Raw genomic sequence first — 13,349 nt, 5'->3', positions numbered from 1 at the left:
GGTTTCCTGGCCTGAACCATGGTAGTAATAACCTTCTTGGAAAGGCCCTTGTGAGCTAGGATGCTCCGCTCAACCTCCGTGCCGTTAAACGACGTTGCCGTAAGTCCGGGTAGGTGAACGGTCCTTGTTGAAGAAGAGCTCTTCTTAATGGTAGAGGCTAAGGGTCTTCGACGGACATGTCCAGAAGATCCACGTAACGCGCCCTCCGAGGCCAATCCGGGGCAATCAGAATTGCCTGGACACCCTGATTCCTGATTTGCTTTAGCACCCTTGGGAGCAATGGAATCGGAGGAAACAGGTACACTGCCCTCGCCTGAGGATCCCTGGTCTGTGAGCAATACCAGTTAAGCTTCTTGTTGAGCCGGGAAGTCATCATGTCTATTTGTGGGCAACCCCACCGGCCGATGATCTGCTGGAACACCAGATGGTGGAGCCCCCACTCCCCCGGGTGGAGATCGTGACAACTCAGGAAGTCCGCCTCCCAGTTGTCCACACCCGGAATGAAGATTGCGGACACTGCTCTTGCATTTCTTTCCACCCAGATAAGTATTTTTGACACCTCTCGCATGCAGGCTCTGCTTTTTTCCCCTCCTTGTCGATTGATATATGCCACAGCCATGGCGTTGTCCGACTGGATCTGGATCGCGTGATAAGTGAACAGAGGAGAGGCCTGAAGCAGAGCATTGTAGATCGTCCGAAGTTCCAGAATGTTGATCGGAAGGAGGGCTTCGTGGGCTGACCACATGCCCTGGAACTGCGCCCCTTAGGTGACAGCTCCCCATCCCCGTAGACTCGCATCCGTCGTGAGGAGGGTTCAATCCTGAATCCCAAAACTTTGGCCTTCCAGGAGATTGAAGGACTGCAGCCACCACAGGAGGGAAATCCTGGCCTGAGGTGACAGCCGAATCATCCGATGCATCTGCAGATGCGATCCGGACCACTTGGCCAGGAGATCCAACTGAAATGTTCTGGCATGTAACCTCCTATACTGGATCGCCTCGTATGAGACAACCATCTTTCCCAACAATCTCATGCAAAAGATGGACGGACACTCGAGTAGGTCGAAGCACCATGCGGACCATATCCTGAACTGTTCTCGCCTTGTCCTCTGGTAGAAACACCTTCTGTGCCACAGTATCCAGCAACATCCCCAGGAACAGGAGCCCCTGAGTTGGCTCCAGGTGGGACTTCTGCAAGTTGAGGATCCACCCATGGTCTGACAGAAAACGGATGGTGCGGTTGATATGGAGCAACAAAAACTCCCTGGATCATGCCTTTATCAGAAGATCATCCAGATAAGGGACCACATTGACCCCCTGGACCCGGAGTTGGAACATCATCTCCGCCATCACCTTTGTGAATACCCTCGGGGCTGTGGACAGTAGTGCCTGGAATTGGAAGTGATTGTCCAGTAGGGCAAACTGCAGGTACGCCTGATGAGGCAGCCAAATCGGAATATGGAGATAGGCGTTCTTGATATCCAAGGAGACCATAAATTCCTGTTCTTCCAGGCCCGCAATCACTGATCGCAGGGATTCCATCTTGAACTTGAACACCTTCAAGTAAGGATTCAAGGATTTGAGATTCAAAATGGGTCTGACCGAACCGTCCGGTTTCGGCACCAGAAACAGGTTTGAGTAAAACCCCTTGCCACGTTGCAGTAGTGGTACTGGAACAATGACGCGGGACTGAAACAACTTTCGGATTGCCTGTTGCAACGTAACTTGCATATCATCCAAAGCTGGTAAGCTTGATTTGAAAAAATAGTTGAGGGGGAGTACTGTCAAACTCCAGCCTCTAGACCTGATAAATGAGGTCCCTGACCCAGGCATCCAGTCTCCCAGATGCGGCGGAAGGGACGCAGATCCCTTCGGGGTGGGTGGGCACCGTAATGCTGATGCCTTAGTAGAAGCAGAATCGGTGGACTGTTCCTGTGAACTGGTGCTTGCAGGTTTTCTGGACTTACCTCTGGTGCCTCTAGCCGCATTGGAGGCACCTCTGGCCTTAGATCGAAATCTGTGAGACCGAAAGGACTGGACAGATGTCCCTGGATAGGAGGGTCTCGCCGGCGGAGCCCCCGAGGGGAGAAACGTGGATTTCCCAGCCGTAACTTTGAAATCCAGGTATCCAATTTGACCCCAAAAAGCCATCCCCCAGAAAAGGGGAGGGATTCCACACTACATTTGGATTCTGCGTCAGCAATCCACTGATGCAACCACAAGGCCCTGTACACCGACACTGCCATGGCAGAAGTCCGAGCATTAATGTTCCCCATCTCCTTGAGCCAATCACAGAGGACACAGGTAGTGTCCTGAATGTGCTTCAAGAGGATTACCATAGTAACTAAGGGCATATCCCCCGAGAGGCCCCTCTGAATTTGAGTGGCCCAAGAATGTATGGCGTGGGTCATCCAGCAACCCGCAATGACCGGTCTTTGTGATATACCGGCTGCTGTGCATATAGATGTTAGGGTAATCTCTATCTTCCTATCCCCAGGATCCTTCATGGTAAAGGAGCCCGGGGCAGGCAGCACCGCTTTTTTAGACAGGTGAGAGACTGAGACATCCACCCCAGGGGGTCCCTCCCAACATTTTCTACCTTCAGGAGCAAATGGGAAAGTGCGCAAAAACTTTTTGGACACTTGGAATTTTTTGTCTGGATTTTTCCAGGCCTGTTTGAATAAGTCATCTAACTCTGTAGAATCAGGCAAAGTGACATTGGGCTTGTTTTTTTACAAAGAAAAACGACTGCTGTGACGCAGCGTCCTCTAGAGGGAGCTTTAAACACATCCCTTATAGCCAAAATGAGGGGTTCAATACCCTGAGTAGCATCGGGATCCCCACTAACGGGATCCGGGTCATCCCCATCATCCTGTATATCATCATCTGTGTCAGATAGTATAGCAGGTAAACCACACTTCTGGGGACCTGCATGAGAGAGGGGGGCTGTGTATCTGCCCTAGCAGCTAAATCAGCAACAGCCTGTTGTAGTAGCTGAGTTTTCTGCACATTAGCAGTGAGCTGGGATGACATATCAGACATCATAGTCTTAAGAGACTCTAACCAGTGGGGTTCTGGACCCTCTTCCCCAGCCCCTTCACTGATTTGTGAAGATTGACTGCATTGTTCACAGGAAACAGAGTCATTAGATAATGGAGAGAATCTGGTGTGGCATACACTGCACAGCTTGTGTTTACTCATATTTCACAGTAAGCACAATAACATTCACATACACACAGACAGTTATAATGCAAGCCTGCCCTACTGTATGTGAGAAGAGACACAGAGAGAGAGACACCAGCACACCCTGAGCTGCACAGCCCCAATGAGACTGTCAGCTCACTATAACACTGTAAACACTAACAATTTCCGTCCTAAAATAAGAATTTACTTACCGATAATTCTATTTCTCGTAGTCCGTAGTGGATGCTGGGGACTCCGTAAGGACCATGGGGAATAGCAGCTCCGCAGGAGACTGGGCACAAAAGTAAAGCTTTAGAACTACCTGGTGTGCACTGGCTCCTCCCCCTATGACCCTCCTCCAAGCCTCAGTTAGGATACTGTGCCCGGACGAGCGTACACAATAAGGAAGGATTTTGAATCCCGGGTAAGACTCATACCAGCCACACCAATCACACCATATAACTTGTGATCTAAACCCAGTTAACAGCATGATAACAGAGGAGCCTCTAGAAAAGATGGCTCACTACAGCAATAACCCGATTTTTTGGTAACAATAACTATGTACCAGTATTGCAGACAATCCGCACTTGGGATGGGCGCCCAGCATCCACTACGGACTACGAGAAATAGAATTATCGGTAAGTAAATTCTTATTTTCTCTGACGTCCTAGTGGATGCTGGGGACTCCGTAAGGACCATGGGGATTATACCAAAGCTCCCAAACGGGCGGGAGAGTGCGGATGACTCTGCAGCACCAAATGAGAGAACTCCAGGTCCTCCTCAGCCAGGGTATCAAATTTGTAGAATTTTACAAACGTATTTGCTCCTGACCAAGTAGCTGCTCGGCAAAGTTGTAAAGCCGAGACCCCTCGGGCAGCCGCCCAAGATGAGCCCACCTTCCTTGTGGAATGGGCTTTTACAGATTTTGGCTGTGGCAGGCCTGCCACAGAATGTGCAAGCTGAATTGTACTACAAATCCAACGAGCAATAGTCTGCTTAGAAGCAGGAGCACCCAGCTTGTTGGGTGCATACAGAATAAACAACGAGTCAGATTTTCTGACTCCAGCCGTCCTGGAAACCCATATTTCCAGGGCCCTGACAACGTCTAGCAACTTGGAATCCTCCAAGTCCCTAGTAGCCGCAGGCACCACAACAGGTTGATTCAGGTGAAACGCTGAAAACCACCTTAGGGAGAAACTGAGGACAAGTCCTCAATTCCGCCCTGTCCGAATGGAAAATCAGATGCGGGCTTTTACAGGATAAAGCCGCCAATTCTGACACGCACCTGGCCCAGGCCAGGGCCAACAGCATGACCACTTTCCATGTGAGATATTTTAACTCCACATATTTAAGTGGTTCAAACCAATGTGACTTTTGGAACCCAAAAACTACATTTAGATCCCAAGGTGCCACTGGAGGCACAAAAGGAGGCTGTATATACAGTACCCCTTTCACAAACGTCTGAACTTCAGGGACCGAAGCTAGTTCTTTTTGGAAGAAAATTGACAGGGCCGAAATTTGAACCTTAATGGACCCCCATTTCAGGCCCATAGACACTCCTGTTTGCAGGAAATGTAGGAATCGACCTAGTTGAAAATTCCTCCGTCGGGGCCTTACTGGCCTCGCATCACGCAACATATTTTCGCCAAATGCGGTGATAATGTTTTGCGGTTATATCTTTCCTGGCTTTGATCAGGATAGGAATGACTTCATCCGGAATGCCTTTCTCCTTCAGGATCCGGCGTTCAACCGCCATGCCGTCAAACGCAGCCGCGGTAAGTCTTGGAACAGACAGGGTCCTTGCTGGAGCAGGTCCCTTCTTAGAGGTAGAGGCCACGGATCCTCCGTGAGCATCTCTTGAAGTTCCGGTTACCAAGTCCTTCTTGGTCAATCCGGAGCCACGAATATAGTGCTTACTCCTCTCCATCTTATAATTCTCAGTACCTTGGGTATGAGAGGCAGAGGAGGGAACACATACACTGACTGGTACACCCACTGTGTTACCAGAGCGTCTACAGCTATTGCCTGAGGGTCCCTTGACCTGGCGCAATACTTGTCGAGTTTTATAAACATGTGGAGGACTTCTGGGTGAAGTCCCCACTCTCCCGGGTGGGGGTCGTGTCTGCTGAGGAAGTCTGCTTCCCAGTTGTCCACTCCCGGAATGAATACTGCTGACAGTGCTATCACATGATTTTCCGCCCAGCGAAGAATCCTTGCAGCTTCTGCCTTGCCCTCCTGCTTCTTGTGTCACCCTGTCTGTTTACGTGGGTGACTGCCGTGATGTTGTCCGAATGGATCAACTCCGGGTGACCTTGAAGCAGAGGTCATGCTGAGCTTAGAGCATTGTAAATGGCCCTTAGCTTCAGGATATTTATGTGAAGTGATGTCTCCAGGCTTGACCATAAGCTCTGGAAATTCCTTCCCTGTGTGACTGCTCCCCAGCCTCGCAGGCTGGCATCCGTGGTCACCAGGACCCAGTCCTGAATGTCGAATCTGCGGCCCTCTAGAAGATGAGCACTCTGCAACCACCACAGGAGAGACACCCTTGTGCTTGGTGACAGGGTTATCCGCTGATGCATCTGAAGATGCGACCCGGACCATTTTTCCAGCAGGTCCCACTGGAAAGTTCTTGCGTGGAATCTGCCGAATGGGATTGCTTCGTAGGAAGCCACCATTTTTCCCAGAACCCTTTCATTGATGCACTGAGACTTGGCTCGGTTATAGGAGGTTCCCGACTAGCTCTGATAACTCCCTGACTTTCTCCTCCGGGAGAAACCCCTTTTTCTGGACTGTGTCCAGGATCATCCCTAGGAACAGAAGACGAGTCGTCGGAATCAGCTGCGATTTTGGAATATTGAGAATCCAATCGTGCTGCCGCAACACTACCTGAGATAGTGCTACAGCGACCTCCAACTGTTCCCTGGATCTTACCCTTATCAGGGAATCGTCCAAGTAAGGGATAACTAAAATTCCCTTCCTTCGAAAGAGTATCATCATTTCGGCCATTACCTTGGTAAAGACCCGGGGTGCCGTGGACCATCCATACGGCAGCGTCTGAAACTGATAGTGACAGTTCTGTACCACAAACCTGAGGTACCCTTGGTGAGAAGGGTAAATTGGGACATGAAGGTAAGCATCCTTGATGTCCCGAGACATCATGTAGTCCCCTTCTTCCAGGTTCGCAATCACTGCTCTGAGTGACTCAATCTTGAATTTGAACCTCTGTATGTAAGTGTTCAAAGATTTTAGATTTAGAATCGGTCTCACCGAGCCGTCCGGCTTCGGTACCACAACAGTGTGGAATAATACCCCGTTCCCTGTTGCAGGAGGGGTACCTTGATTATCACCTGCTGGGAATACAGCTTGTGAATGGCTTCCAAAACTGCCTCCCTGTCAGAGGGAGACATCGGTAAAGCCGACTTTAGGAAACGGCGAGGGGGAGACGTCTCGAATTCCAATTTGTACCCCTGAGATATCACCTGAAGGATCCAGGGGTCTAATTGCGAGTGAGCCCACTGCGCGCTGAAATTCATTGAGACGGGCCCCCACCGTGCCCGATTCTGCTTGTAAAGCCCCAGCGTCATACTGAGGGCTTGGCAGAGGCGGGAGAGGGCTTCTGTTCCTGGGAACTGGCTGATTTCTGCAGCCTTTTTCCTCTCCCTCTGTCACGGGGCAGAAATGAGGAACCTTTTGCCCGCTTGCCCACGTAAGGACTGCGCCTGATAATACGGCGTCTTCTTATGTTGAGAGGCGACCTGGGGTACAAACGTGGATTTCCCAGCTGTTGCCGTGGCCACCAGGTCTGAAAGACCGACCCCAAATAACTCCTCTCCTTAATAAGGCAATACTTCCAAATGCCGTTTGGAATCCGCATCACCTGACCACTGTCGTGTCCATAACCCTCTACTGGCAGAAATGGACAACGCACTTAGACTTGATGCCAGTCGGCAAATATTCCGCTGTGCATCACGCATATATAGAAATGCATCCTTTAAAATGCTCTATAGGCAATAATATACTGTCCCTATCTAGGGTATCAATATTTTCAGTCAGGGAATCCGACCACGCCAACCCAGCACTGCACATCCAGGCTGAGGCGATTTGCTGGTCGCAGTATAACACCAGTATGTGTGTAAATACATTTTAGGATACCCTCCAGCTTTCTATCAGCAGGATCCTTAAGGGCGGCCATCTCAGGAGAGGGTAGAGCCCTTGTTCTTACAAGCGTGTGAGCGCTTTATCCACCCTAGGGGGTGTTTCCCAACGCACCCTAACCTCTGGCGGGAAAGGATATAATGCCAATAACATTTTAGTCACACGCCTCATTTAATTTCTCAGATTCAGGAAAACTACAGGTAGTTTTTCCTCACCGAACATAATACCCCTTTTTGGTGGTACTCGTATTATCAGAAATGTGTAAAACATTTTTCATTGCCTCAATCATGTAACGTGTGGCCCTACTGGAAGTCACATTTGTCTCTTCACCGTCGACACTGGAGTCAGTATCCGTGTCGGCGTCTATATCTGCCATCTGAGGTAACGGGCGCTTTAGAGCCCCTGACGGCCTATGAGACGTCTGGACAGGCACAAGCTGAGTAGCCGGCTGTCTCATGTCAACCACTGTCTTTTATACAGAGCTGACACTGTCACGTAATTCCTTCCAACAGTTCATCCACTCAGGTGTCGACCCCCTAGGGGGTGACACCACTATTACAGGCAATCTGCTCCGTCTCCACATCATTTTTCTCCTCATACATGTCGACACAAACGTACCGACACACAGCACACACACAGGGAATGCTCTGATAGAGGACAGGACCCCACTAGCCCTTTGGGGAGACAGAGGGAGAGTTTGCCAGCACACACCAGAGCGCTGTATATATATAGGGATAACCTTATATAAGTGTTTTTCCCCTTATAGCTGCTGTATTTTTAATACTGCGCATAATTAGTGCCCCCCTCTCTTTTTTAACCCTTTCTGTAGTGTAGTGACTGCAGGGGAGAGCCAGGGAGCTTCCCTCCAACGGAGCTGTGAGGGAAAATGGCGCCAGTGTGCTAAGGAGATAGGCTTCGCCCCCTTCTCGGCAGCCTTATCTCCCGTTTTTCTGTGTATTCTGGCAGGGGTTAAATTCATCCATATAGCCCAGGAGCTATATGTGATGCATTTTTTGCCATCCAAGGTGTTTTTATTGCGTCTCAGGGCGCCCCCCCCCAGCGCCCTGCATCCTCAGTGACCGGAGTGTGAAGTGTGCTGAGAGCAATGGCGCACAGCTGCAGTTCTGTGCGCTACCTTGTTGAAGACAGGACGTCTTCTGCCGCCAATTTTCCGGACCTCTTCTGTCTTCTGGCTCTGTAAGGGGGCCGGCGGCGCGGCTCTGGGACCCATCCATGGCTGGGCCTGTGATCGTCCCTCTGGAGCTAATGTCCAGTAGCCTAAGAAGCCCAATCCACTCTGCACGCAGGTGAGTTCGCTTCTTCTCCCCTTAGTCCCTCGATGCAGTGAGCCTGTTGCCAGCAGGTCTCACTGAACATAAAAAACCTAAAACTAAACTTTTCACTAAGCAGCTCAGGAGAGCCACCTAGTGTGCACCCTTCTCGTTCGGGCACAAAAATCTAACTGAGGCTTGGAGGAGGGTCATAGGGGGAGGAGCCAGTGCACACCAGGTAGTTCTAAAGCTTTACTTTTGTGCCCAGTCTCCTGCGGAGCCGCTATTCCCCATGGTCCTTACGGAGTCCCCAGCATCCACTAGGACGTCAGAGAAATAGGATTTATATAGTGTACAATAGCGGCTCTCCCCCTTTGCTACACCCTGTACCAGATATCCAGCGTGTCTGAGGATCAGGAAGTGCTGAGTGTGCTGTCTGTGCTGCAGTAAGCAGAGGAAGGCGCCAAAACACCTCAGGTCCCGCTCTGAGGTAGCTCCGCCCCCTCCAATGGTGCCAGAGATACCTAATAGTATTATACTAGCAAAGTCTCCGTTTTTGCTCAAAGCCTCACAACAAGTGCTTAGTCAAGCGTTTGTGCCAGTTTCCACATGGGGGATCTTAGCGGAAGGGTCCTGTACGCCGCGCCTGTGGTCAGCCGCACTTTGAACCCAGGGACCCCCCTAGCGGGGCCCCCGGTTTGTACTCACCACCAATGTCACCTTCAGGCAGCGTTAGGGGTGTGCTGCGGCTATGAGAGCTAAGGCACAGTGCCCCGCTGAACAACAACCCCTCAGGACGGTGGTCCTGCAGCGGGGAAGCGGATCTGATACCTCGGAAGGCCGGTGATCACCCCCCCCCCTAACTCCCACGGTGCAGGTATGCTGTTGCCCAAACGACAAGTTTCAGATCTACTCAGACCACATCATCTGGTACCAACACGTAACCCTTATGATAAGTCACTTAAATCTTACCCATTCTACTGTTTGGTCTGAACAACAACTGAACCTCTTGACCATGACTGCTTATATGCAATGAGGTGCCACTACATGATTGACTGATTAAATGACTGCAGTAATGAGCTGAATTATGGGACGACAGATCAGCTTGTGCAGTGTTTCCATGAGTGAGGACACACGTTACAACCATACACTAGGCATGATTAGCGTGTAGCATACATAGGTTTCTGTGCATTTACTAATGATACATTTCTGCCTTATTGCAGCACGGCTGCGTGTGAACGGTAGCTTGGAATCTGATACACCTTTGCTGGACATTGCTTGTTATCTGCCCAGCAATACGTATGCTGCTGTATCTTGTTGATTTAAAGGTTGCGGCTGCAGTCCCATGAAACGAGGTGCGTCCTTAGCGTAAAGCATTCTCTTGTACTGTAAGACAATACACTATGGAGCATTGTCCTAAATCGGGCACATTGTACACAATATCGTCTAGTGTGTCACTGTCTTCTAGCGTGTACACACCTTCACCTGTAGCAGTAAAGCCCACTTCATATCAGAATGGACATATTAATAAATTGCATCTTGTATCATACACACTGCTCAAAAAAATAAAATAAGATTTTACTTACCGATAAATCTATTTCTCATAGTCCGTAGTGGATGCTGGGGACTCCGTCAGGACCATGGGGAATAGCGGCTCCGCAGGAGACAGGGCACAAAAGCAAGCTTTTAGGATCACATGGTGTGTACTGGCTCCTCCCCCTATGACCCTCCTCCAAGCCTCAGTTAGGTACTGTGCCCGGACGAGCGTACACAATAAGGAAGGATCTTGAATCCCGGGTAAGACTCATACCAGCCACACCAATCACACCGTACAACTTGTGATTTGAACCCAGTTAACAGTATGATAACAATGAAGTAGCCTCTAAAAAAGATGGCTCACAACAATAATAACCCGATTTTTTTTGTAACAATAACTATGTACAAGTAATGCAGACAATCCGCACTTGGGATGGGCGCCCAGCATCCACTACGGACTATGAGAAATAGATTTATCGGTAAGTAAAATCTTATTTTCTCTAACGTCCTAGTGGATGCTGGGGACTCCGTCAGGACCATGGGGATTATACCAAAGCTCCCAAACGGGCGGGAGAGTGCGGATGACTCTGCAGCACCGAATGAGAGAACTCCAGGTCCTCCTCAGCCAGGGTATCAAATTTGTAGAATTTAGCAAACGTGTTTGCCCCTGACCAAGTAGCTGCTCGGCAAAGTTGTAAAGCCGAGACCCCTCGGGCAGCCGCCCAAGATGAGCCCACCTTCCTTGTGGAATGGGCATTTACAGATTTTGGCTGTGGCAGGCCTGCCACAGAATGTGCAAGCTGAATTGTACTACAAATCCAACGAGCAATAGTCTGCTTAGAAGCAGGAGCACCCAGCTTTTTGGGTGCCTACAATATAAACAGCAAGTCAGACTTTCTGACTCCAGCCGTCCTGGAATTATATATATATATATATATATATATATTTTCAGGGCCCTGACAACGTCTAGCAACTTGGAGTCCTCCAAGTCCCTAGTAGCCGCAGGCACCACAATAGGTTGTTTCAGGTGAAACGCTGACACCACCTTAGGAAGAAACTGGGGACGAGTCCGCAGTTCTGCCCTGTCCGAATGGAAAATCAAATATGGGCTTTTGTAAGACAAAGCCGCCAATTTTGACAATCGCCTGGCCGAGGCCAGGGCCAACAGCATGGTCACTTTCCATGTGAGATATTTCAAATCCACAGATTTGAGTGGTTCAAACCAATATGATTTGAGGAATCCCAACACTACGTTGAGATCCCACGGTGCCACTGGAGGCACACAAGGGCTGTATATGCAATACTCCCTTGACAAACGTCTGGACTTCAGGAACTGAAGCCAATTCTTTCTGGAAGAAAATCTATAGGGCCGAAACTTGAACCTTAATGGACCCCAATTTGAGGCTCATAGACACTCCTGTTTGCAGGAAGTGCAGAAATCGACCTAGTTGAAATTTTTTCGTGGGGCCTTCCTGGCCTCACCCACGCAACATATTTTTACCACATGTGGTGATAACGTTGTGCGGTCACCTCCTTCCTGGCTTTGACCAGGGTAGGTATGACCTCTTCCGGAATGCCATTTCCCATAGGATCCGGCGTTCAAACCGCCATGCCGTCAAACGCAGTCGCGGTAAGTCTTGGAACAGACAAGGTCCCTGCTGAAAGCAAATCCCTTCTTAGCTCCCGAGGCCATTAGTCCTCTGTGAGCATCTCTTGAAGTTCCGGTTACCAAGTCCCTCTTGGCCAATCCTTTCTTAAAGGCCGATGCCACGGTTCCTCTTGGAACAGACATGGTACTTGCTGAAAGCAAATCCCTTCTTAGCTCCCGAGGCCATTAGTCCTCTGTGAGCATCTCTTGAAGTTCCGGTTACCAAGTCCCTCTTGGCCAATCCGGAGCCACGAGTATAGTTCTTACTCCTCTATGTCTTATAATTCTCAATACCTTGGTTATGAGAAGCAGAGGAGGGAACACATACACCGACTGTTACACCCACGGTGTTACCAGGACGTCCACAGCTATCGCCTGAAGGTCTCGTGACCTGGCGCAATACCTGTCCCATTTTTTGTTCGGGCGGGACGCCATCATGTCCACCTTTGGTCTTTCCCAACGGTTCACAATCATGCGGAAAACTTCCCGATGAAGTTCCCACTCTCCCGGGTGGAGGTCGTGCCTGCTGAGGAAGTCTGCTTCCCAGTCGTCCACTCCCGGAATGAACACTGCTGACAGTGCTATCACATGATTTTCCGCCTAGCGAAAAATCCTTGCAGTTTTGCCACTGCCCTCCTGCTTCTTGTGCCGCCCTTTCTGTTTACGTGGGCGACTGTCGTGATGTTATCCCACTGGATCAATACCGGCTGACCTTGAAGCAGAGGTCTTGCTAAGCTTAGAGCATTATAAATTTGCTCTTAGCTCCAGTATATTTATGTGGAGAGAATTCTCCAGACTTGATCACACTCCTTGTGTGACTGCTCCCCAGCCTCTCAGGCTGGCCTCCGTGGTCACGAGCATCCAATCCTGAATGCCGAATCTGCGGCCCTCTAGAAGATGAGCACTCTGTAATCACCACAGGAGAGACACCCTTGTCCTTGGATATAGGGTTATCCGCTGATGCATCTGAAGATGCGATCCGGACCATTTGTCCAGCAGATCCCACTGAAGAGTTCTTGCGTGAAATCTGCCGAATGGAAGCGCTTCGTAATAAGCCACCATTTTTACCAGGACTCTTGTGCAATGATGCACTGACACTTTTCCTGGTTTTAGGAGGATCCCGATTAGCTCGGATAACTCCCTGGCTTTCTCCTCTGGGAGAAACACCTTTTCCTGGACTGTGTCCAGAATCATCCCTAGGACCAGCAGACGTGTCGTCGGAACAACTGCGGTTTTGGAATATTTAGAATCCACCCGTGCTGTCGTAGAACTACTTGAGATAGTGCTACTCCGACCTCCAACTGTTCTCTGGCCCTTGTTCTTATCAGGAGGTCGTCCATTTTCTTTGAAGACGAATCCTCCTTTCGGTCATTACCTTGGTAAGGACCCGGGGTGCCTTGGACAATCCAACGGCATCGTCTTGAAACTGATAGTGACAGTTCTGTACCACGAACCTGAGGTACCCTTGGTGAGAAAAGGCAAATTTTGGGACATGGAGGTAAGCATCCCTGATGTCCCGGGACACCATATAGTCCCCTTGTTCTTTGCTATCACTGC

Source organism: Pseudophryne corroboree, chromosome 11, assembly GCF_028390025.1.
Source record: "Pseudophryne corroboree isolate aPseCor3 chromosome 11, aPseCor3.hap2, whole genome shotgun sequence".
In the NCBI taxonomy this organism is placed as follows: domain Eukaryota; kingdom Metazoa; phylum Chordata; class Amphibia; order Anura; family Myobatrachidae; genus Pseudophryne; species Pseudophryne corroboree.
The sequence above is the reverse complement of the archived record's forward strand: the minus strand, read 5'-3'. Positions refer to the sequence as shown.